This window comes from Macaca nemestrina, chromosome 12, assembly GCF_043159975.1.
Source record: "Macaca nemestrina isolate mMacNem1 chromosome 12, mMacNem.hap1, whole genome shotgun sequence".
Taxonomy (NCBI): domain Eukaryota; kingdom Metazoa; phylum Chordata; class Mammalia; order Primates; family Cercopithecidae; genus Macaca; species Macaca nemestrina.
This window is the reverse complement of record NC_092136.1, coordinates 30,384,131-30,411,013: the sequence shown is the minus strand read 5'-3', so window position 1 is coordinate 30,411,013 and position 26,883 is coordinate 30,384,131. Positions and strand designations below refer to the sequence as shown.

The window sequence follows — 26,883 nt, the reverse complement described above, 5'->3', positions numbered from 1 at the left end:
GTTCCCAAGGAGACTTTAAAAGAGAACAGAAGTGTACTTTAAAAGGTGTTGGAACATTTGCAAAATACAGAGGATCAAAGAAGGAAAGCTTGCAATGATGTATAGTATTAATATTTTGGTGTACTTCCAAACCTGAGTTTAGAACAAGAGGAAGAACTTAGGGGTCGACAGCACTGTGCCATGGATCGAGAGGTTCCCGTCTTGTTGCCAGGCTGGCCCTCCTGTATCACATTCGGAAATGATGCCTGAATGAAAGTAAATGTGCAGTCAGTGCAGCTACTGTAAAGATGTGTTTTAATGACTTTCATTCATAGAATTTCTTCATTCGTTTAATATTACAACATCAAGGTTTTCCACATGTTTCAAAATTTCTTTGTTCCTATTATTTTAACAGCTTTATAATATTTAATCAAATGGCTGTTCTATAGCTAATTGAACTAGGACCCCAGCATTGGACAGGGAATATTATAAATAATGCTATGATGGGCATCTTTGTGCATAAATCAGGGCATTGTTTGTCAAAGAAGGGTCCAGCCTCAAACCCTGTTGGGTGAGAGGCCATGGTGCTATCACTTTTAACTCTGTTAAAAGGCAGCTCTTCATTAGACAAAGTTTAATGATCTAGGTCATGGGTTATTCTAACCCAATTTATCTTCACCCTGTTTCTTTTTTTCATGTCTTCAGAAGTCATTTCCTATTTTGTCAGCAAGGAGACTAGAAATTAAAAAGATAAACTTTATTTTAGATATTTGTTGCTAAGTCAGAAAAAAACCTGATGAAGATCTGCAAGAACTGGGGCAAAACCTGTTTAGGAAAATCAATCAGACAGGTCTCAATGCTGCTTTTAAAAATATAGTTTAAGTGTTCTTGCATTTTTTAAAATATATTTTACACTACTATTGTAAAACATGCCTCCATTATGCATGTAGTACTTGTGTATTTGACAATCATAGCCATAACATTTATTTTTAAGGCAGGAAGGAGGATTTATAAGACTACATTGTTTCTCCTTTAAAAATATCTAAGCTGCCTCTCTTAGAAGCCCCTGGGGCCCAGATATTGATGTGATTTCTCTTCCCTACTCCATTTATCTCATCATCTAGGCATGTATTTTTAGAATATTCACTATAACAACGGTCAAAACAAAAACAAAAGCTGACATTAATTGAGTACTTACTGTATGCCAGGTGCTAGTCTAAGACTTTGAAGGGGTGGATTTGATACACTGAATCTTAATAGAGGGAGGACATCTACTTCAGGTTCAGTGGACCTTTTTGAAGAGGTGACAGCCATGGGAAGAGGGTCAGGGGATGACTCTGGCATGGGTGAAGGGTCTAAAGTGCAGAAGCGTGTGACCCATTCTGTTGTGGCTGGGAATTAGTGACAGCATGGGAAAGTGACATCAAATCCAGCTGGAAAACTCTTAAATAACAAAGGGACAAGATCCAATACACATCCTAAGAAAAGCATACACATCTCTATGAAGATAAATTGTGGGGTGGACAAGGTGTGCAGAGGAAGGTACTGTTGATGTAGTGTGGGCAATGGATGATGAGGCCTGGACTCAGGTCTGCTGGGGGTTGGGGTGCACAGAAATAGATATGTCATAATGTACTTTGGAGATAGAATTGACATAACTTGATGGTAAACTGCAGAAACAGAAAATAGAGTAAGGGAAAGGGAACGGCCAAGTCTTGAGTTTTTTATTTGGGCCCCTGGGCTAGTGGTAGAGCCATGGTCTAAAATGAAAAAAATCTGGGGGAGTAACTGATTCACTGGCGAGGAAATGGAAAGTTCTATTCTTACCTTGTTATTTGCCAAAACTGGCATTCTGACTAAAAATAAAGAACACAAAACTAGAAGCTCTAACCTTTCTATAATCAAGTTTGTGTTGTAAAAAGAGACCAGATGTTGGGTTCAGGCAGACCTGGGACTGCCATTTCAAGTTGTGTGACTTACGTTAATTACCTAGCCATTTACCACTTGATCCTTCAATTTCCTAATTTATTTAAGAGAGAGTTAATACTACCTGCCCTACATGGATGATGATATAGCACAAGTACACCTCCTAGCGCAATCTCTGGCACATAGTAATTCCATTTCCTAAATGTTAGTTGCATTTCTTTGAAATAACCTGCACAAGATAGAGCCGCTGTATGCACTAAATTCTTCCATGTGGGTGACCTGGGCATCCCTCAGCCTGGGTGATAGGATATGATATGTATGAAGGGCACCTGAAAGGCAGGGGTGGCCCCAGATAGACCTGTCACTTGCCATCTGAAGTCCCAAATGTTTCACTCTTTCAGCTGAAGGCTTTTTGCCTTTCCAAAATACCAAAGGTCATGAGAAAGAGAATAGTTTAAAGCAGGGGTCCCAAACCCCTGGATGACTGACTGAAGCTTCGTCTGTATTTACAGCCATTCCCCATTGCTCACATTACCACCTGAGCTCTACCTCCTGTCAGATCAGCGGTGGCACTAGATTCTCATAGCAACGCCAACCCTATTTTGACCTGTGTGTGCGAGAGATCTAGGTTGCATGCTCCTTATGAGAACCTAATACCTGATAATCTTGTCACTGTCTCCCAACAGCCCCAGATGGGACTGTCTAGTTGCAGATAAACAAGCTCAGGGTTCCCACTGATTCTACATTATGGTGAGTTGTATAATTATTTCATTATATATTATAATGAAACAATAATAAAAATAAAGTACACAGTAAATGTAATGTGCTTGAATCATCCTCAAACCATCCCTGCCCCTGGTCCATGGAAAAATTGTCTTCCACAAAACAAGTCTTTAGTGCTAAAAGGGTTGGGAACTGCTGTTTTAAAGCATATTTGTCAGCCATAGAAAGTCATCATACTGTAGTGATTAAGAGCATGGATTCTGGAGTGATTGCCTGGGTTTTGAATCTCATCTTTGCCACTTATGAGCAAGATCCCTGAATTCTCTGTACCTAAGTTCCCTCATCAGTGAAATTGGGAAATTAATAATTTCTACCTCATAGGATTGTTATGAGTTTTAATGAAGCTCATATTTATAAAACCATAAAACAATGCCTGGAAAATAGTAATCACTATATAAGTATATGTTAAATAAAATAGTAATCATTAAGGTGTTGGAAAACAGATTACTTTGAGAAGATGAGAGAAGGGCAAGGCTGAGGAAGAGAGGGAGGGCTCGGGAGTAGCTAGACACCCAGAGAAAGTAGAAACAAGGCTAAGACACTGTGAGCCACCATGAAAGGAGCTGAAGACAGACTATTCTGCCTCTCTATTTTGTCTTCTGAAGCCCCTGAAAAAAGAAAATTCCAAGATGACCGTGGTTTCAAACATTAAAGCTAAGTTTTTCCCTCTTAGAAGCAGCCTTTAATCCAGGTTGGGCTCAGGCAAGGTAACATACATTCAAATGTGCATTTCTGCTGTTGCCACTTCCATCTGCAAAGTCCCTCTACCTGGAGTTTATAAAAAACGTGGTCAAGGTGTGATATGGTCTGGCTGTATCCCCACCTGAATCTCATCTTGAATTGTAGTTCCCATAATCCCCCTTCATGGAAGGGACCTGGTGGGAGGTAATGGAATCATTGGGGGCGGTTGCCTCCATGCTGTTCTTGTGATAATGAATGAGTTCATAAGGTGCTTCATAAGGGGCTTCCCCACCCAGCTTCACTCCGTACTTCTTCTTGATGCTTCCATGTGAAGAAGGACATGTTTCCTCTTCCTTCCACCATGAGTATAAGTTTCCTGAGGCCTCCCCAACCCTGCAGAGCTTTGAGTCAATTAAAATTGTTTCTTTTATAAATTACCCTGTCTTGGGCATTTCTTCATAGCAGCATGAGAGTGGACTAATACAAGGTGTCTCCTCCCTGCCTGATTTGGCCTAAGTGTGTGGTATCCTATGGCTTATCAAGGTCTCAGCCTGAGTCCTGCCACATACTCTCCTCAAAAACCTCAAAGGATGGTTCATCTTTTCTGACATTATTTACAGTTAACTAGGAAGTTCAGAAAGTGTATGAGTTTCCTTTCATGTTGTCCTAAAGGAAAATGATGGACTTGGCTTGGTGGACTGTTTTATCTAGATGGTGGTTGGCTTTTATCGTTAATGTAATCCCCCATCTGAGCCAAACTAGGGATGGAACATCAGTCTTTTTAAAAGTTGGGGGAAAAGAAAGGCTGTTAAGGAATCCCCAAACTCACTTGGAACTCCGGCAGGATCTACATAACACTTCTCAATTTTTCCAAATGTGGTGAACATGTGTAGAAGCTGGATCACTTATATATTGCCGGTGGGACTGTAAAATGGTACAGCCACCCTATAAATCAATATGCAGTTTCTTAAATAAATATACAACCCAACAATGGTTGGGTTGTCTTTAATCATTTATCCCAGAAAAATAAAAACTTATATTTACACAAAGCCTGTGCTTGAATATGTATAGCAACTTTATTCAAAATAGCCAAGACCTGGAAATGACTCATATGTCCTTCAATGGGCAAATGCTTAAACAAGCTGTGACACATTCATACCATGGAATGCTACTCATCAATAAGAAGGAATGAATTACCAATGCATGCAAACACCTGCGTGAATCTCCAGAGAACTGTGCTGAGTGAAAAAGGCCAATCTCAAACGGTCACATAAGGCTTTTGAAATAAGAAAATAGTAGAACTGAAGAACAGGTTAGGACTTGCCAGGGGTTAAGGAGGTGGTGTCAGGAGGGAGGTGGGGGTGGCTGTAAAAAGAAAGCATGAAGAATCCTTACAGTGAAGGAATGCACTGTATTTTATTGTATCAATGTTAACATCCTGGTTGTGATATTACATCATTTTTTTTTTTTTTTAACCAGATGTACCACCAGGGGAAACTGGAGAAGGGTACAAGGAATCCCTGTATGATTTCTTAAATTAGATGTGAACCTATAACTATCTCAATTTTAAAAGTCTAATTTTAAAAACTGGGGACAGGAGAAAGGCTGTTAACTTATCCCTAAGCTCACCTTGAATGCTAGCAGGACCTAAATAATACCCTTCAATTTGCCCATATTCCCTATTCCCAAAAACTTTTTAGTTGTAGAACAACCTAACCAGATAAAAATTCAGGCAAACATGTATTCCTTGCCACACAGTTAATCCCTTAGTTCACCTGCAGTTCATCCTATCACTCATTCATTCAGCAAACACTTATGGAGCTGATAGAGGCCTGGCCAGGAGAGAGAGAAAGAATAAGCTCTGGGTCACTTTTTCACTTTCAGACTTGAATAAAACATCACATGACAAGGTGGCTTCATGCATAGTAAAGGAATAAGTATTATGATAATGATTATGCATACGGGAAGTATAGAGTTAGCTCTTCAAGGGTAAATCCCAAAGGACAATGGGATCCAAAAGGGAGCCATCCAGCTACATTCTTCATTCCCTTCTCAACATCTTCCAGTAACTCTTCTGAAGAAGTCCCACATGCTGACTGAACACAACTTCCGAGTGACCTGCTGGGTCTCTTTGCAGCTCTGTGAAGAGGTGGGCAAAATGGTAATGTGGCTCACCACATCATATCATTCATCATATCACAATACATATATTATGTACTTTCCCTGACCTCCCTTCCCTTTTGCTCCTACATGCAATACCTTGAACTTGCACCTCTCAGTTAAACTGTTGGCACCTTAATTCTTGCTTCAGGCTTTGTTTTATAGAAAACCCAATTATGACAACATCCAAACAAAGATATCAAGTAAGAAGTTCAAAGCTTAGAACTCAAGAGCAAAGTCAGGATTGGAGCTATCAATATGGTTTGGCTGTGTCCCCACCCAAATTTCATCTTGAATTGTAATAATCCCCATACGTCAAGGTTGAGACTAGGAGGAGATAATTGAATCATGGTAGTGGTTTCCCTATACTGTTCTCATGGTAGTGAATAAGTCTCATGAGATCTGATGGTTTTATAAATGAGAGTTCCCCTGCACAAGCTCTCTTGCCTGCCACTATGTAACATGTTACTTTGCTCCTCAATCACCTTCAACCGTGTTTGTGAGGCACATGTACCCTAGAACTTAAAGTATAATAAAAAGAAAAAAAAAAAAAGAAAGAGGGGAAAAATCATGTGGGTTGAAGTTAGCTGAGAGGTTAAGGAAGATGAGAGAGAGGGGAGGCCACAGGGCTGTGTGACATGGAAGTCATGGGTGGAAGTCAGTGAGAGCAGTTGCGGTGAGGAAGTAAGATTGGAGTGGTCAAAGAGAGAACAGTAGATGAGGAAGTCGAAGTAGCTAACATCATAGACAAGACTGAAGAAATTTAAATGGAAACAGGAAGGAAGTAAATTGGGTAGGAGGAGACTAGTCTGTTTGCCGGGTGCTGAACCTGGGAAATGTGTGTGAGAGAAGCACATTGTCCTGGAGTCAAGAGACCTGAATTCTAATCCTTTTTCTGCCAATAATGAGCTGAGGAGGCCCAAGGTAAATCCGTCCTCTCTCTGGGCATTCATTTCCTCATTTGTCAAATCAAATGTCTCTCAGGTCCCTTCTAGCTCAGAAAAGCTATATTCTATGGAAACATTGAAACTAACAGAGAAGGAAAAAAATGGCTGGGGAAATCAGGATCCTTGAGAGGATAGTGTAAATCCTTAAGGGGAAGGCAAAGGATATTTACTTCCTAGGGTGATGGTCAGGATTAAATAAGGTAATTCAGGCACAGCACTTAACACAATGCCTGACACAGTCAGAACACAATACATTTTATTTATTACTAGAAATACTAGAGTTAGTATTAGTAGCTGAAACTTGCAGAGAATTGTGGTGCATATATCTGCTGCACACAAGAAAGTGCCAGTGGAGGTAACGCAGGAAGGATGAGAAGAACCAGGGGCCAGTCACTGCCTGGAATGGCAGTGAGGCCTATGCTAGGGGCCACTTGAAGAATGAAGTGTGGGTATGACTTTATTACTCCAGAGATGGTAGTCTAGGTGGATGTGAGGGCACCTCAAAATGAGAAGACACTTTACCTTTAAAGATGCTTTCTGCTGGGCGTGGTGACTCATGCCTGTAATCCCAGCACTTTGGGAAGCTGAGGCAGGTGGATCACCTGAGGTCAGGAGTCAGGAGTGGTCAAGACCATCCTCACCAACATGGTGAAACTCTCTCTCTCCTACCAATACAAAAATTAGCTGGGCATCTTGGCGGGCGCCTGTAATTCCAGCTACTCGGGAGGCTGAGGCAGGAGAATTGCTTGAACCTGGGAGGCATTGGTTGCAGTGAGCTGAGATGGCACCATTGCCCTCCAGCCTGGGCAACAAAAGTGAAACTCTGTCTCAGAAAGAAAAAAAAATGCTTTCTATCCTACATAAAAGTAAGGTAGTGAGACAAAGAGCCAAGGATAGCTAAGCTCACATCAAAGAACAAAGTTGGAGGATGTACATGACCACACATCAAGATCTATTGTAAAGCTACAGTAATGAAGACCATGTGGCATCAGCACAACAAAGAACAATGCAACAGTGGAACAGAATAGAGAGCCCAGAAAGAGACTCATGCCATATACAAACACTTAATTTATGAAAAAGGTGGCACCTCAGAGTAGTGGGTCTTAATCAATAAATGGTGCTAAGTCAAATGGATATCCGAGTGGAAATAAGAATGAAACTCAACTCCTGCCTCACACCACAGCAAAAAAAAAATCAATTTTATTTGGTCTGTAGATTTAAATATGAAAGCTTCTAAAAGCTAATATAGGAGAATAGCTTCTTGGCCTAGGGGTAGGCAAATACTATTAAATAAGACACAAAAAAGTACTAATTATAAAGAAGAATATTTATACATTAAATTTCATAAAATTAAAAATGTTGGTTCATCAAAAGATACCATTAAGAAGATGTTTTAAAAGATGTCATAGAGTGAGAAAAGAGAGTCACTATACATATAACTGATAGAGGATTCACATTCAGAATATATAAAGAACTCTTAGGCCACGCGAAGTGACTGACACCTGTAATCCCAGTACTTTGAGAGGCTAAGGTGGGATGATCACTTGGGCTCAGGAGTTTGATAACAGTCTAGGCAACATAGTGATACTCCATCTCTAATTACAAAATTAAGACATTAAGGAATTCTACAAAAAAAAAAAAAAAAAAAAAAAAAAAAACGGGCAGCCTAACTGAAAATAAATCAGGCAAAATACTTGAGCAGGCACCTCATAGAAATAGAACGGCCAATGAACACGTGTAAAGGTGATCAATCTCACTAGTCATCAGAAAAATACAAATGAAAATCATATTGATGTATCACTATACACCCACAAGAATGAAAATAATTAAAATTTCAGATGATACTACATGGTGGTGAGAATGTGGAACAACTGAAACTCTCATTGGTGAGAACTTAGAATAAAACAACCATTTAGGGAAAAGTTTGGCATATCTACTAAACCTAAATGTAGTCTGTACAAAACCTTTCAAATCCATTACTGGTATATATCGGGCAGAAATGAGAGCTTGTGTTCATCAAAGACATGCACAAAAATATTCATTGCAGTATTATTCATAAGAGCCCCAGATAGAAACAACCCAAAGTTCATCAAGAATAGAACAGATAAACTGTGGTATATTCATAAAATGGTATACTGTACACAATGAACATAAATTAATCACTGCTACGCACGACATTGATGAACCTCACAAATATCATGTAGAATGAAGGAAGCTAGTTATAGAAGAATACATGTCATGTGATTCCATAAGGGGCACAGGGAGTGCTCTGGGTGCTGGCAATGTTCTATTTGTTGACTTGAGTGGTGTTGTATGGGTGTGTTTACTTTGCAACGATTCAGCAGTAATTCATTTAAGCTTTGTGGACTTTTCTGTATGTATTCTCTACTTTAAAAAAGAAAAGATAAAAACATTTATCTAAAAAAATGAAACAGGTGAGGTGACCTGTATTTCAGTAAACAATAAAATGTTTCTCCCGCCCTGCTTCTGACACCCTTCCTACATCTGAATTCCTCACTGCATGTGAACTTGTTGTTCTCATCAAATGAGTCAGGCAAAATGGAAAAAAAAAAAATTAATGGATCTTGATAGATGTTTTCTAAGTTTAATGTTGTCCTTATAAGGTCATTAGAAGCTCTACCTTCAAATAAAACTATCAAACCTCACCGTCCCTCCCTTTATTTTTAAGGAAGCTGAAATGGTGGCTCCAGAAACAATAGGGCTCCTGGGATCAGAGGGTGGGGGGGAGATTAGAAATCCATTCATTTGTTCATTCACTCATTCACTTGACAAATATTTATTAAGCAATTATTGTATCTCAGGCACTATTCTAGGCACTGCAGCTAGAACAGTGGACAGAAGAGAAAAAGTCCCTGTTCTCATGGAACTTACATTGTGGTAGTGATGGAGAATATACTGTATTGTAAGTATTTTTAATTTTTTGTATATTATGATGCTTTGACATCTTTAAAAACTTTTCTGGCTGGGGACAGACTGTCCCTCCTAGGCCTAGCTGATTCTTAAAAGGTAGCAAAATGCTCATCTGGCACAAGCTTTTGTTATGCAAACTAATGAATCCAGAGCTATAGCTCATTGATTTTGCCCATGCCCCCCAAACAAGCAATATCCGTCTGCCTTAATCATCCCAGAGCCAGGCATCAGGCAACTAGGCACCACCCCTAGAGTTTAAAGCCTGCTGGAAAGAGTCAAACTAGCCAATTCTGAACAGTTTACTCCCCTTGCTTGCCTTTCCCATGGAAAGCCCCCAAAAGGCTCTGGCCTAATGTGTTTGCCTTTCTTTCGTCCTCTGCCTCCTGACTACCTCAACGCTTCCCCATGTGGTCTTCCATGGAGTGGTGTATCTCCTGTCTGCAGAACCTGTGAGTAAAATAAACTTTGTTTCCCTGAACCTCTCTTGTGCCTCCTCTTGTGGCCACACCTGACTGACCATCACTAAAAGAAGAAAAGCATATATGAACGACGAGGAAATGCCACAGAGAATTGTTTATGCTGCAGTGATGGGATGACCAGTTCCAGAGGTATGATTTTGCTGTTGTATGGAGGATGGTCAAGGAAGATCTCACCCAAAGGAAAGGGACCCAAAGGAAAAGATGGAGTGACCACGTGAATATCCGGGAGGGAACTCCCGTGGAGGGAAACTGAGGTGAGAACAGCTAGGAGGTCAGAGTGGCAGAAGGGGAATAAGCAAAGCTGAGAGCCATGGGGGATGAAGTCAGACAGGGAAGGGCCAGGGCAGATCATCAGAGCCTCTGTGGCCATTGTAAGGACTTTGGCTTTTTCTTTGCATTAGATGAGAGGTGCTGGAGGGTTCTGAATGGAAAGAGTGACATGACCTGACTCAAATGTTAAGAGTCACCCAGGCTGCTGGGTGTGAATAGACAGAAGACAGGTGGAGCAGAAGCAAGACCTGCTAGGAAGCCATGACAGTGACAATGGCGAGATGGCGGTGCCTTGGACCGGGGGATAGCAGTGCAGATGGCAGAGAGCTGGATGTGTTTCATGGCAGTGAAAATGATTTACTGTGGAGGTGGGTTGTGAGACAAACCGAGGAGTCAAGGTTTTTGGCCTGAGCAACTAGAAGAAGGATGTTCTTGAGATGTTGGTAGACGGTTCCGGAAGGCTGTTTGCACATGTTCAGATATCCAAATGGAGATGACAAGGAGGCAATTGTAGATAATGAAGCTGAAGTTGAAAAGCAGAAGTCGGGACTGAAGATACAAATTTGGGTGTTGGTGTTTAAAGCCATGGGATTGGATGAGATCACCTTGGGAGAGGATATAGACAGAAAAGAGAAGTCATCCAGGCCTTGGTCCTCTGAGATCAGCCCTGCCCTAAATCCTGCTTCCGCTGCAAGAAGAGAATATCCTCATGGTGAAGCAATTGGCCCCATTTTGCCTTGTGCCAGATAGCTGATTCCTTAAGGTGTGAGGATAAATGAGGCAACACCACCTCCTGGAAATTGAACCTCATTGGAGACCAACCATTCTGTGAGGGAAACAAAGAAACATCCTCAGTGAACATCTCCTCTCCCTGTCCTCAGCTCAGTTTGAGATTTGAACTAGCAACCTAGGAGACAAGCTTCTTCATGCCTCTACTGGCTCTCCAAGCACCCTCAGACTGCTCATGCTAGTCCAGCCCAGGGCATTCTGCTCCCCAAAAGAGAGCTTGGTCTCTAGGCAAGCAGGGTGTCCTTTCCACATTGAGCCAGAGACTGACCACCGAAAGAAAGTGAACTCCGAGGCAGCAGCAGCCTGGCTAGGAGCTGCCCCACACATTTTACCCATTAGCTGAAAATCTTTTCTAACGATTTCCATTCCCCTTATAATGAATCATCAAATAAGCAGGGCCCCTGCTGGAAGGTTAATAAAAACCATACAGGATTTTATGGTCTGTGCAAAGAGAAAAATTGGCAGTCTGGGGCCCTGGAAGGCGGCAATCCGAATCTTTTTCCACAGTGGATCTTTAGTCCTGAAACCAGATTGCAGGAGGAAATCCTGAAACCAGATTGCAGGAGGAAATGAAGAAGAGTGTAGGGGAAGAAGCTCTTGAAATACCTCCCAGTTTTCTCTCTTCCTCATCTTTTGTGTCACCACTCAGGCTCCCCAGGACTCGCCTGAGGGAATCCCAGCCACAGAAAGCACCCATGGAAGAGCAGAGAAGCTGGAGAAACAATAGCAGCAGAGATAGCATTTACTGTACTCAACTTTCTGGTCCCCCAGCTTGCTGTCCAGATACTCACTCATTTCCCGCCTTAGCTGTCATTCTTTTAAAGGATTCTTCCATACACTTGGTTTCCCTACCCATGCCCTCCTACCCTCAGCTTGATCCCTTTTTCCTTCTCTCTGAATAGATACAACTATTCCATGATCATCAGAGTCTCAACTGCCTAGTACCCATCTGAAGCCCTCCCATTCTTTCATCCTCTCACATTCACTAGAGACTCTACTCTTTGCTTTTCTGCCCAGAAGGAAAAGTGGTCCAAAGACCACACATCTCAAAGCTGGGGCAGTATTTATGTAGCCAGTGTTTCATTTGTTTCAGGATGGAGTTCATTTTAAGTCGTCTCTGGGAGCTTGGTACACAGCAAAAAAAAAAAAAATGAGGAGTTTGAGGTCCCTTGAGAACTGGAAAGACAAGACTTCTTTTCTCTTACCTTCAACCAAAGTCCTAGAGCACAAAAATAAATTACAATTGATTCTTTGCTTTTTGTAGCTGGTGAGATAGCAATGGATTTTGCTGTAGCCGAACTCCATGTACAAATGGTGATGTAAATCAGTGGAAAGGGTGCCTTTCTTAGTCCTCCTCCTCATGGTGTTCCCTACTGCACACCAGGGATCCTCAGCAGGACCTACAGGGGCAAGCATTAAAAACAGTCCTTTGGGTTCAATAAAAATTTGGTGAAGATGCCGCTAGTGCTAGGTGCCTCTTGTGCTCTAAAGAGAGGCCTTGCAATTTACCAACCCAAAATTTTCATTCATTCCTTTATTCATTCAGCCTTTTTATTGAATGACTACTATGGCCAGGTTTGGTGCTACATGCTTCAGACAGAATGGTGAACAAGACAGATGAGCCTTACAGTAAAGGTGGAGGGAGAGGCAGAGATATAAACAAATTCATCAAATCATTACACACTTTAGTAAGTGCTATGAGATATTTGTGGGCTGCTAGCCCAGAGGGTGAGGTTTGATGAACTGCAGGCTAAACATAGAAATAAAAGCAAGTTGCATTTTTTTTAATGACTTGCTTTTACATGTAACTTAGGAAATGTTTTTTGGAGAGTCACATCACAGCAGGAGTTTAAAATGGAATTGCTTACTCCTGAGCTAGGACATCAACAATATCCATGATCTCATGGAGGCAGATTTCATCTCCTAAAATGCCTTTCAAATGATGTGGGTTTGCCTCTATTCGGGAAATAAATCATAAGGACAGCCCAATCGCCCCAGCAACAGACACTACTGGTTTTCTGCTCAACAGCTGTTCTCTCCTTGCCCCATCCCCCTTACATGTCTGGGGACGTCTTTGTGACATTGTGCCTGAGAGAATGGTCTAAAGCTCACTATTAGGCACTTGTTTGGGGAAAAGTGGATCGTGTCATCTACTTGAAGGAGATATTGGGAGGTCCAAATAAAGGCATGGAAGTTGATGCTTGCCCTTCTTAAATTGTTTTCCCCTGGACTAAGAGAACGAAATCTATACCATAGGCCTATGACTTCTCAGTTCCTCTTAATAGGACTCAAGCCACAAATCCTCTTCTGTAGCAACCCAGACATGTGGCTATTTTCCTACTCTTTGGTAACTGAGGCTCTGCCTGGTGAGGAAAGGGTAAGTGATCATATTTTAGAGAGACCTGTAAACCCTAGTTGCCTTCCCCTAGCCTCCCCAATCTGACCTCACATGGTTGGAGTTCTAAGTGTGACAAAGGCTCTTTAGAGACTTCGTCTAAACCTGACTTGATTTTAGATCAACAGAAAGTGTATGTATCCTTTTCATGGAACCATTAAGTTCACCCTTGGGTAAACCAGGACAAGAAAGAGAAACTAAAGCTTTCCTATGTTAGGGTAGAAAGGTGGTCTGTAAAGTACATCTTTTTTTTTTTTTTTTTTTTTTCTGTTCCTGGTCTTTTAAATTGTCCCACCAGATCAAACCAGATTTATACTCCAACTTGTCCACATATCCAAACCAGCAGCAACCCCTGATGGTTGAGGGATTTGATCATGTCCTTACCTTATTGTTCTCCACCAGCTTCCATTTCCACCTTGTTCTACAGCCTCCATCTCCATCCCTCCTCTGGTTTCTTCAGATTTGATTGCTTTCTATGGCTCTGCTTTCCCTGATTTTAGAGCCATGCTTTAGCTCTCAATGAGAGATCTACACCCCAACTTGACCCAGCTTGATATGAATCCCATTAGCATGGGACTTGCTGACCTGTTCCAGTGCTTTCCCTTTCTTCTAAGGCACCATTGGCAAATGCAGACTCCTATGGCTGGTGCTTCCTGTACCAAAGCACATCAGGCTAAGCATAAGACGGATGCCACAGTGGGTAGGTCATGTTTGTAAAATTAGACCTTGAACTAGTTTTCAGTTTGCCCACTTCTCCTCTCATCTTGATAGTATCCATATCACCTTTGCTGTTAGTCTTAGTCTTGTCTTAGGAAATGATCAACTAACTTAGTCCTTAACCAACCTGCTCTGCATCTTAGATTTGAACCAACATTCTCTCTCCTGATCTAGTGCAAAATGGGCTTGTGTTTATCTGCTGAGCACTCTTTGAGAGAAACCACTTCCCTCTCTCTCTACTTTTGCTCAGTCACAGGATCTAGCCCATCTCTAGCCACAAAAGTGGGAGTGAGATCAGTCATACTATTCAAATTTGAATTCATCTGACCCCAAAGTTTCATTAGTACATAGTTGTGCCTCTAGGTGTGAAAACTTGGAAGCCAGTAATTAGAACAAGGTTGGGCTGATAAACTCTGTGGTTGAAAGAAATGAGAAAAGAGTTCACTGAGTACTGTAGGTAATAGAGCAGCCAGTGGACAGTCCACTTGGGGAAATTGGAGGGGCTGGTGTTCCACTATAGAACAATTTTGTGTCTTAATAGAAATATCATCTTGTATTTCTTGGCCACCTAGAATCTCATCTAGAATCTGCTCTTGTTGGAACATGCTACTTCATCTGGGAAAGATCCCACGTCTGAACAAAAGTTGTCACATAAAAAAATTAAAAAAAAAAATTTTACCAATAGTTGTTTTATTATTATTATTATTATTATTATTATTATTATTATTATTATATTAACTTTTATTTTAAGTTCAGGGGCACATGTGCAGGTTTGTTATATAGGTAAACTCATGTCACGGGGATTTGTTGTACAGATTATTTCATCACCCAGGCATTAAACCTAGTACTCATTAGTTATTCTTCCTGATCCTCTCCCCAGTGTCTGTTGTTCCCCTCTATGTGTCCATGTATTCTCATCATTTAGCTTCCACTTACAAGTGAGACCATGCAGCATTTGGTTTTCTGTTCCTGTGTTATTTTGCTAAGGAAAAAGGCCTCCAACTCCGTCCACGTTCCTGCAAAGAACATGATCTTGTTTCTTTTTTATGAATGCATAGTATTCCAAGGTATATATGTACCATATTTTCTTTATCCAGTCTATCACTGATGGGCATTTAGGTTGATACCGTGTCTTTGCTATTGTAAATGGTGCTGCAATGAGCAAACGCATGCATGTGTCTTTATGGTGGAACAAATTATATTCCTTTGGGAACTCTAATGGGATTGCTGGGTCAAATGGCATTTCTGTCTTTAGGTCTTTGAGGAATCACCACACTGTTTTCCACAATGGTCAAACTAATTTTAAAGAACCTTTTTGGGGAATGATTATACAGTTGTTATGTGACCTCCTATAATATATTGTTGTTGAGAGAACTTTCTTTTTGGGCACAAGTATATAATACTTAAAGAAAACCCAATATGAAAGCTTTATTAGAGAAAAAGAAAGATTAGTAAACTGGAAATTAACTATTTGCTTTTAAAACAGAGGTCTCCACAGGACATGGGGGCTTATTCTTGTAATTCTAGCACTTTGGGAAGTTAAGGTGGAGAATTGCTTGGGCCCAGGGTTCAAGACCAGCCTGGGCAATATAGTGAAACCCTGTGCTTAAAAAAAAAAAAAAAAGAAAGAAAGAAAGAAAAAGAAAAAAAGAAAAGAAAACAGAAGCCAGTGTTTAATTATTTTAAACCTGGGACAAAAATATTGCTTCCTGGAACATTATTTTTCACAATAAAATTTGAGAATAACTCCCTAAAAACCAAATGAGTGGTTCTGCTTCAAAAAGGTGTAGCAGGTACATGTTTTCCTATTTTTTCCCTCTAAGTACAATGGAAAACTTTGGACATTATATATAAAACAAAGGTAGAAAGGCTCTAAAGGGAAGAAAAGAAGGTAGATTGGCTGGGGACTTAGGGACCAAGGAACAAAACAGTGCTGAGTTCCCTGGGTTCCTGGGCTTTCTTTTTGCCGCAGCTATTCCAGACTTGGGAATAAGGAAGATGATAACCTAGAAATGCCAATGGGCACAGACAAAAAAAGCCACAACAAAAGACTGTTCTCTTTAGCCAAGGATAGGAAATGAGTAGCCCAGCAAGACAGAGGACTTTTAGACCAGAACCACTCTACTCCAGTCAGACACAACAGAGAAAAACAAAACAAAACAAAACAGCAAGGACAACAACAAAAAAACACTGTAGCCCCATCTCCACTCATACCTGGAAAGGCCTAATGGGGAGTCTAGATTTCTACCCTAATTAGGCTGTGATTAGGCCCCCAACACTATTCCTTACCTCCACCATTCCTCCAGGGTGGTGTCAGAAAATGCTGAATAGAAAAATCAGGACTTTATTCCTGCTTGGTGAGAAGAAGTATCCACACCACAGTATCAGTGGAGACTATGTGGGAGCCTGGAGTTTTACCTCTGCCCAGCAGTGAAGAGGTGCCTCTCCCTCCCTCTTTCCCCAAATGGTGGCATGTGAGAGGAGGCCTAGTGCAGGGTCAGGACCTTTGTCACAGCAGTAGTGTGACTCTCCCCATGGCATCAGTGGAGGCCATAGGGTATGCGATAATAAGGCATTCCTACTCCTTCCAGCCAGGGAGGTATGAGTGGAGCCCTACTGGGGAGCCAAAACACTGTCCACCAGCCAGCAGTAATGAGGAGCTTCCTTGAGTGTCCATAGAGGTTAAATTGGAGCATGAACTTCTATCCCCACATGGCAGTAATGAGAGGTGATCCTCTTTCCCCTGCCAGAGCAATGTCACAGGAAACCAGTGAAAACAGAGGTTTAAATAAAATCCAGAGTCTCATAATACCACAGATATTCAGGTTTTAATTTAAAAATCACTCATCATACCAGGATCTCCAATGGAACAAGACAAAACAATAGATGCCCTTATCAAGATGACAGAAATGTTAGAATTATCTGCAATTATTTTACAGTAGCCCTCATAAAAATGCTTCAAGAAGCAATTAGTAACACACTCGGAAAAAATGTAAAACTAGAATGTCTCAGGAAAATAATAGAAAGTCTCAGCAAAGAAATAGAAGGAATAAATTACTAAATGGAAATTCTAGAACTTAAAAATACAATAATTGATATAAAAACTCAGTGGATGAGCTAAACAGCAGCAGAATAAAGAGAAAAGAGGAAATAATCAGTGAACTAGAAGGGGGAATAATAAAAATTACCCAACCTAATAGAATTTTTAAAAAGAAATAAACAAATTCACAATTATAGTTGAATACTGCAATATTCCTTTCTTAACAATTGATAGACTACTTAGACAAAAAGTTAGCAAGGATATAGAAGAACTCAACAGAACTCAACACCATCAACCAATAGGATGGAACTGACATTTATAGTGCCCTCTACCAAACATCTGCAGAATACAAAATTCTTTTCAAGTGTGCGCAGAATATATAGCCAGATAAGCCATATCCTAGTGTATAAAAACAAAGCAAACAAACAGAAAAAAACCCCCAAAACTTAACAAATTAAAAAGAATTGAAATCATACTGAGTGTGTTCTCTAGTCCAAATGGAATGAAATTAAAAACAATAGAAAGTTACAGAAAATTATCCAAACACTTGAAAACTAAATAACACACTTTTAAATAAACCTGGTTATTTAGAAAGAGGATCAAAAAGGAAGGCTCAAGAAAATTTTTAAAAAACTGCTCACTTACCTGAATGAAAATGAAAATACAAAGTATCAAAACTTGTGGAACACAGCCAAAGCAGTACTGAGAGGGAAATTTATAGCACTAAAGGCATAAATTAGAAAGGAGAAATGTCCTCAAATCAGTCACCTAAACTCACTTGTCAATAAAAAAGAGCAAAAATAAATACAATGCAAGTGGAAAGAAGGAAATAATAAAGAGCATAAATTAATGAAGTGGAAAACAGAAAACAATAGAGAAAAATCACTGAAACAGTTTGTTCTTTGAAAAGATCAATAAAACAGACAAACTTCTAGTAGGACTGATAAAGAAAAAAATAGAGAAGACACAAATGACTGGTATCAGGGATGAAACAAGGGAAATCTTTATAAAACCTCCAGACTTTAAAAGACAATAAGGAAATACTATGAACAACTCTACACTTATAAATTGAACAACTTCAATGAAATGGACCAAATTTTCAAAAAACACAAACTACCACAACTATCCAATATGAAATAGATAATTTAATAGCATTATAAATATTAAGGAAATTGAATTAGTAATTAAAATAAAAACTGTCCCTCACAAAGAAATTTTCACATACTGATGATGATTTCACTGAAGAATTCTACCAAACATTTGAAAAAGAATAACAATAACTTCCATAAAATAGAAAAAGTAAGGTGGGAAGACACATCCTAATTCATTTTCTGAAGCTAGTGTTACCCTGATCCCAAAACAAGAGAAACACAGTTCCAAAAAAGAAGCTGCAGACCAATATCTCTCATATATATAAATGCAAAAACCCTTACCAAAATATTGGCAAATTCAATCCACAGTATATAAAAAGAATTATAGATTAGACCAAATGGGATTTATTCCACAGAGGCAAAGCTGTTTCAGTATTTGAAAATCTATGTGGTCTATCATATTAACAGGCTAAAAAGGAAAAATCACATGATCATATTAAAATCATGCAGAAAAACTATTTGATAAAATTCAATACCCATTCATGATAGTGTCAGAAAAATACAAAGAGAGGGAAACTTCTTCAACCTGATAAAGACCAGCTACAAAATACCTGCAGCTTCCATTATACTTAATAGTGAAAGACTGAATGCTTTACCCCTAAAATTGGAAAAGAGGCAAGGATGTCCACCCTTATTCAACATCATCTTTAGTCAATATTGTACTGTTTTAGTGAGTGCATTAAGGCAAAAACAAACAAACAAAACCCCCAAAAACAGAAATAGAAGGCCTATATATTGGAAAGGAAGAAGTAAAATCATCCTTATGACATGAATGTATAGTAGAAGATGCCAGGGAATCTACAAAAACTTCCTAGAACTGAAAGGTGAGTTCAACAAGGTTACAGGATACAGGATAAATATAGAAAAAGCCATTTTGGCTGGGCGTGGTGGCTCACGCATGTAATCCCAGCACTTTGGGAGGCCAAGGTGAGCAGATGGCTTTGAGCTCAGGAGTTTGAGACCAGCCTGGGCAATATAGTGAAACCCCATCTCTGCAAAAACACAAAAAAATAGCCAGTTGTGGCTGCATGCGCCTGTGGTCCCAGCTACTCTGGAGACTGGGTGGGAGGATCACTTGAACCTAGGAGGCAGAGGTTGCAGAGGTTTCAGTGAGTTGAAATTGTGCCACTGCAACTCCAGCCAGGGTGAGAGTGAGACCGAAGGAAAGAAAGAAAGAAAGAAAGAAAGAAAGAAAGAAAGAAAGAAAGAAAGAAAGAAAGAAAGAAAGAAAGAAAGAAAGAAAGAAAGAAGGAAAGAAGGAAAGAAAGGAAAGAAAGGAAAGAAAGGAAAGAAAGGAAAGAAAGGAAAGAAAGGAAAGAAAAGAGAGAGAGAGAGAGGGAGGGAGGGAGGGAAGGAAGGAAGGAAGGAAAGAAAGAAAGAAAGAAAAGAAAGAAAGAAAGAAGAAAAGAAAAGGAAAAGACAATTTTATCTCTACAAACTAACAATAGGCATGTGGATATAAAATTTAACTATACAATATCATTTACAATTGCTAAAAAGAAGTAAAGTACTTAGGTGTAAATCCAGCAAAACATGTGCAAGAAGTGTATGCTAAAAACTACAAAAGCCTGATAAAAGAAATTAAAGAAAACTTAAATAAATGGACAGACATATATTGTGTTCATGCATCGGAAAACTCAACATGGTAAAGATGTCTGTTATCCTCAAATTGACATACAGTTTTAACGCAATTCCTATCAAAATCCCTGCAAGATATATTGTAAATACAGATAACATTATTTTAAAATTTATATGAAAAGGCAACATAACCAAAATAATTAAAACAATTTTTAAAAAGAAAATAAGGTGGCAACGATCATTCTACTCCAATTCAAAACTATTTATCTGGCTATAGTAATCAAAACTGTGTGACATGTTGAGGGACAGACACATAGATCAAAGAAACAGAACCCATAAGTAGTCCTAAACAGATGCGCCAACTGATTTTTTCACAAAGGTGCAAAAGCAATACAATGGAGGAAGAATAGTCTTTTCAAAAAGCAGAAACAATTGGACATTTATAAGCATAAACAAAACAAAACAGAAAAACAACTTCAACTTCAGTCTCATATCTTATACAATAATTAACTGAAAATGGATTATGGATTTAAATATAAAACATAAAACTATAAAACATAAAGAAAAAAACAGAAGATAAAATATTTGAGATCTAAAACTAGGCAAAGAATTCCAAAAGCATGATCTATTAAATAAAACATTTAAAAACTGGACTATATCAACAATTTAAAAAACTTCTTTGTGAAAAACTTTAAGAGGATAAAAAGACAAGCTACAGACTGGGAGAAAATATTTGCAAATTATATAGTTATGATATCTGGATCTAAAATATATAAAGAATTCTCAAAACTGAAAACAAAAAACCTAATTTAAAAAATTTTATGTTTGGGAAGACATTTCACCAAAGAAAACATCAGAGTCAAACATGCACATGAAAAAGTTCTTAACACCATTAGTCAATGCAAATTACACAATGAAATGTAATAATGAAATTGTATTAGTCTGTTCTCACATTGCTATAGGGAAATACCCAAGACTAGGTAATTTATAAAGGAAAGAGGTTTAATTGACTCACAGCTCTGCATGGTTGGGGAGGACTCAGGAAACTTGCCATCATGTTGGAAGGCAAAGGGGAAGCAAGCTTGGACCTTCTCACATGGCAGCAGGAGAGAGAGGAGTGAGTAAGAGAGGAACTGCCAAAGACTTATAAAACCACCAAATCTCGTGAGAACTCACTCACTGTCATGAGAACAGCATGAGAGGGACCACCCCCATGACCCAATCACCTCCTACCAGGTCTCTCTTAAATACCTAAGAATAGTCATTCTATAGTCATTCTATAGTCATTCTATAGTCATTCTATTCTTAGGTATTTACCTAAGATAAATGAAAGCATACAACCATATAAACATTTATGAATGTTCATAGCAGTTTTATTTCTAATAGCCCCAAACTGGAAACAACCCAAAAGGCCATCAACAGATGAATGCACAAACTGTATTTAAACAGTTATCAAACACATTGGAATATTACTCATCAATAAAAAGGAATGAATGATTGATGCACACGTTAATATGGAGGAATTTGAAAAAAGAAGCCAGACAAGAAAGAGTGCATAGTATGGGATTCCAGTTACCTAAAATTCTAGAAAATGTAAACTAATCTATAGTGACAGCAGATCAGTGGTTACATGGGTATAGGGGTAGGGAACGGATGGGAAGGCATGAGAGGGAGGGATTACCAAGGGGAATAAGAAAACTTTTCAGGTATATGGATATGTTCATCATCTTGAAGGTAGTGATTGTTTCACTGGTTTATACTTATGTCAGAATTTATCAGATTGTATGCTCTAAATATGTGCAGCCAATTGTATAATGATTATCCCAAATACACCTGTTAAAAAGTGTGTTAATAAAATTTTGACCATTGATCACAATTATTACATAGCCATTTACCTCAATTCACCAGTATATGTGGACCACTGGTGTAACACAAATAGCTGTAATCAAACCACAAAATGGTAGTAATGTAAATATCTGATGGTTTTAGATTTTTTCCAGAGTCATCATAATTAAATTATAATAGTTGACTAGTTTGAAGGATTTCAGATAACTCAAAGCAGATTCTTCCTAGGAAGGTATAGAGAATTTCAACTGAGAGATATAATGGCTATTGAAAATCTGTTATAATGTAAGAAAATAATTTAAAAACACATTTTTTAAAATGAGGGAAGGACATCTCCAAAATTAAAAAATGAGCTCTCTGTATTTAAAATAGGATTTGGTTTACTAAACCTTCAATTGCACTTAACTTTTGTGAGAAATATTTATCCCATAAAAGGATATGTAGTCAAAGTGGTCACACTGACCTGGAACAGTAGCCAGAGTCAATCAACATTATTTTTATAGATTTTTGTGGACTTGGTTTCAAAATTGTTGTTTTTTCCTAATTTAAAATTTTATTTTTGAAATTCATTCATTAGGTTCCAAAGTCCTGCCCTTGTGAATAAATGGATGTATTCATACACATATTTAGTTGTTTATAAAATCTGCTTTGCATGTTCACACCATAGCAAGGTCATTCTAAGGTCATAGAATTACTTTTAAGAACAGCATTAATACAATTCATAATGTTGATTTTTCTTCATGCTAAAGCACTTTACATGTATCCCTGTAGCCATTTACTAGCTACCTTTGCCTGGTTACTGCAAGGTATTTTTAATCATTTGAGAGAGAAGGGTTTTTCTTTAAATCCATAGCTATTATAAGGCAAACCATTCTTAGCACTGGTGGGTAGTTTTGTGGACTTATTATGCAAAGGAAATCACATCAGCAGTGATGAGCAGTTGAAGATTTCTCAGGTAGAATTCCAATTTGAGACAGAGTTAGTCCAAAGCATTGGCAACTAAGTCTCAAAGTAAGGTAGCATTTGTGGAAATAAAGGGTATAGTGTGGAAACAAGTAGAAGTTGGCTTATTGAGTGTGCTCATCATCAAGTCATGCAGGGACCTCAGAAGGTGGTAGAGGAGAAGAGAAGAAAGCTGGGAATTTTCAAGCCCAAGATGAGGGTGGCAAGACTGTAAAATAGGACTGGTCTCTGATGGAGGCATGGAGAGGCCATCAGCATCACATTAAGTAAACAATATGAACCTCATTGAGCTAATAGGCCAACATCTATATCTAAGTGGAACCTTTTTGGCAAGAAAAGCAAGATCCCAGGATCTTCTAGAACAGAGGTTAACAAACTATGGCCTTTGGGCCAAATATAGCCTGTGACCTATCACAGCCTTATTTATAAATAAAGCTGTACAGAAACACATGTCTGTTCACATGTTACAATGGCAGAACTGAGGAGTTGTGACAGATACTGCAGGGTTTGCAAAGCCAAAAATATACTCTATCTAGCCCTTTGCAGAAAATGTTTGGCAACCTCTGTTCTAGAAGATGGTGAGACTTGGAGTCAGTATTGTGTTTCCAAGTGATATGTTTGTCATGGGCTGAGGGAAACCATTGAACAGAGGGAAATGGCAAGGTTTAGGCAGGATGTCAAGACCATATCTGAATAGTCTAGAGTCCAGGACCCCAGGTATAAGCAGAAACCAAAGCAAAAGATCACTCTGATTGCCTGGACACACATGGAGAGGATTACAGCAAGAATAAGGCTCATTAGGCTTGTGAAATCCAAGTTCACCTTATAACAGATATAGACAATTCCAAAGCAAGGACAGCAAGTCCAGTTTCAATGACTGGCTGATGAGTTTCAGTCAATGGTCAGTTTGAAATGCTCAATGCTGAGTGGAGCTGGGAAGGCAGAGGCTGCCCCGAGAGTAAGGAACTATCAAGTCTGAATATCCTGGATCTTTCTGCTAGACAATAGGAGGATGGCGCTATCCTCTCTACTTCCTATTCAATATGGTAGCTCATCGCACTCACCAACAAAAGGAATGCAATGGAAATTAAAATATCTCCCAGATATGGCTGTCCGATTTAGCAAATAAAAATAGAGAACACCGAGTTAAATTCGAAGTTCAGATAAACAAAGAAAAAAATTTAATGTAAGTATGTCTGAAATATTTCATTGGACATTATTATACTAAAATTATTTATTATTTGAAATTCAAATTTCACTGAGAGTCCTGCATTTTGTCTGGCAACACAATTCTCTGGAAACTGGCCGCCTTTGTGATAAATTATGATTAACAAAACAATGTTTTAACTTCTGGGGCAGTAAGAAATTTCTAGACCTCTGGACCTTTTTGTTTCTCCCTCTGTCTACATACTTCCTTTCCCACCTCCTTTTATCTCCTCTCTATCATTTCCATTTCAAGGCTTGTCCAGAAGGGAGGACCAGTCACATCTCTCAATACTTCCAAGAATTATAATGTAGCTTTAACTCTCATTGATTAAACCAGAGAGGCTGGAAACAGAGAAAGAAGAAGTCAAGCTTCTTAAAGTGACTCACAGGAAGGAAACCTGGTGGACGGACAGTTTGACGATTGGTTTCTGACTCACTGGAGGTTTCTTTGCTAGAGATATGCATCGTTAATTTGGTATCAACAAACCATTGACATTTCCCGGGCAGTACACAGAATGCTGTCTTGGTAAAAACAGGTTTAGATTAACTGCTGGGCACTTTCTGGTTCCAAACATTAAATTAAAATGGAGATTTTTGGGTTTCACAGAAATCTCTGAGATGAAAAGCAGAAGACTCTGTGAGGACCGTGCTCATGGTTTTCAGGCATCATCCCAGCACTATATTCTTTGAAAATGTTCTTGGGAAAGGTTCAAGGAAGTCAAATCTGTGTAACTTGCTGTATGCTGTGGTCACAGTGGATAAACCTCACCTGCAGTGAAGAGGATGTGGGCTAAGATGATGCTCAGTGATGACTTTAAAAGCTTGGGCAATATGTAAAGAACACTTATAAAATATTAAACTGATGGGATTTTCATTATTCCTCCCTACCAATCATTCTCTAGTAACCTTTCCACCACTGTGACAGTATTGGAGGCACCCATGTGGATCTCCCTCTGAGAAAGAACTTGCTGTTCAGCTATAAGGAGTGCAGTTAGTTTATAGCCTCCAGCTGTTAACACCTTAGCATTGTCTCATCTTTGAAGCTAAGGCCATCCTCTTCTTGGGCAGACCCCAGAGAAGGGCTGAGCACAAAGGGGTTGCTAGGGCTTGTCCATTTCTTTCAACATGGGGCTCCTCAAATGGGCAATATTTGTTTTCAAAATCCCCATGAAGCAAGCCAAAACTTTGTCAGATCTGTACTGTGCTCTGACGCTCTTGCAGTCCAATCCTGTTTCCTCCTCGTTTTGTCTTCATTTCCCAATGCGATGGATTCAATGATTGTGTCCCCTTAAATTCATATGTGGAAATCATAACCGCCAAGGTGATGGTATAAGCAGGTGGGGCCTTTGGGTGATAATTAGGTCATGAGTGTACAGCCCTTATGAATGGGGATCAGTGGCTTTATAAAAAAGAACCCCAGAAAGTTCTCTCACTCTTTCCACCATGGGAAGATACAATGAGAAGTTGGAATCTGCAACCCAGAAGAGGGCCCTGTCCATAACCCAACCATGCTGGCATCCTGATCTTGGACTTCCAGCCGCCGGAACTATGAAAAATAAACTTCTTTTGTTTCAGCCACCCAGTCTGTGATACTTTGTTATAGCAGCCAGAAATAAGACACCCAAGAAACCTCTTGCTTTCCTAATTGTGCCTTCCTGGCCACTTCCCTGAGAGCACATCTGACACACTATCATGGCCCCAAGGAAGCAGGCAGAACGGGTGCCATTTTAACAAAAGAAAATATTTTTGATGGGGAAAGTTCTTACCAGAAAGGAAGGGGACAAAAGGGTAAGTTCAGTCCTTCCTGCCCAAGAGAGACTGTGAGTAAGAAAGAAATAGAGGCAGAGTATGATCTTCAAATATTAGGGTCTTGCCTCCACTCTTTCCTGGGGTCAAGTCTTGTTGGGGGCAGGCTATAGAAGCATTTAGAAAGGTAGTAGGAACCTAAGAACATTGGGCGAGTGACATACTTTCCCACACATGGCCTGGAGAAGGCTGAAAGCACCTAGGAGAAGCCCCGTATTTGTCCTGGCGCCATGTCTAACATGGCTTGAATGAGATAGTGCACCATTAGCAGACAGAGGAACCTTCATAGACAGCAATGTGATGTTTCCCTATGTTTCTACAGGCTCTGGTAAAGGTCAGGGAAATTCAAGGGGGGATTGCTGAAAATGTAGAGGCCTGAGGTTGGGAAGTAGAAGCCACTGAGATCAAGAACTTTGATTTCTAGGGTCAATGACATTATCAGTGTTCCACAGCTATGAATGCCATTGCATGCCAGTGGAGGGCCTAAACCAGGATCACGTCAGGGGAACTAGCATAGGACCTAAACCAACCCAGAGATCACCATACTGATTTCCACATGTACAGTCACATGGTAATGCCACTCCTATCAACCATAGACGCAGATGCTAACGTTGGGGAACTTAAGGATGATGGAAGAGACCAAGATACCCTGATTGTGTAAGTCCAGTCTTTTCCTCTTTACGCCACAGGGTTAAGGGTGCACAGGGAAGATTTGATCAGTTACAGAAAACAAAAAAGTTGCACAGCTTATTTTTGCACAGCTGGCAGTGTGTGAATCAATTAGTGACCACACTGCATTTGAATAAAACAGCTTACATTTTGAATTTTAGTCCAAGCTATAGAGTTAAGGAGGCTCAAACTTAGGGCATCTTAAGTCACATCTGAATAACAGCCACCTGAAGAGAACCTCCATGGGCAGACAAAATTATAGTCTCTCTGTGTGGTGAACGTTTGACCTTTCCCTAGACCACATTTTCCAAGCGGTGGGAAATGAACCGCTGGTGATAACCAAGATGATTTTAGGGGGTGTGTGGACACCATTAATTAACACTGAATACGCCCAAAGTATTTCCAGTTTCTATCAGTCCTGATGACATAAGAGAAAGTTTTTGTGGCACTCTGGTCTTCAGTCTCTCTAAAACTTTCCAATTCCTGTCCTTCCCCCGGCCTTTTGTTTTTTGGAGACAGGGTCTATCTCTGTCACCCAGGTTGGAGTGTGGTGGCACCATCAGGGCTC

General features: G+C 39.6%; 2 long non-coding RNA genes across 3 annotated transcripts; both read right to left on the bottom strand.

Moving 5' to 3' along the window:
• Nucleotides 1-73: 73 nt before the first annotated feature.
• Nucleotides 74-20,918, bottom strand: LOC139357477 (uncharacterized). Of its 2 annotated transcripts, XR_011610690.1 has the most exons (4): nt 20,842-20,918; nt 12,151-12,345; nt 5,332-5,508; nt 74-245 (listed from the first exon to the last, which is right to left on the bottom strand). It is a non-coding gene; the product is annotated as an uncharacterized lncRNA (long non-coding RNA). The 2 variants fall into 2 exon arrangements; XR_011610689.1 differs by lacking the exon at nt 74-245 and having other exon boundaries at nt 4,853-5,508.
• LOC139357478 (uncharacterized) lies at nt 13,607-16,496 on the bottom strand. The gene is made up of 3 exons (XR_011610691.1): nt 16,347-16,496; nt 14,994-15,073; nt 13,607-14,470 (listed from the first exon to the last, which is right to left on the bottom strand). It is a non-coding gene; the product is annotated as an uncharacterized lncRNA (long non-coding RNA).
• Nucleotides 20,919-26,883: the final 5,965 nt, after the last annotated feature.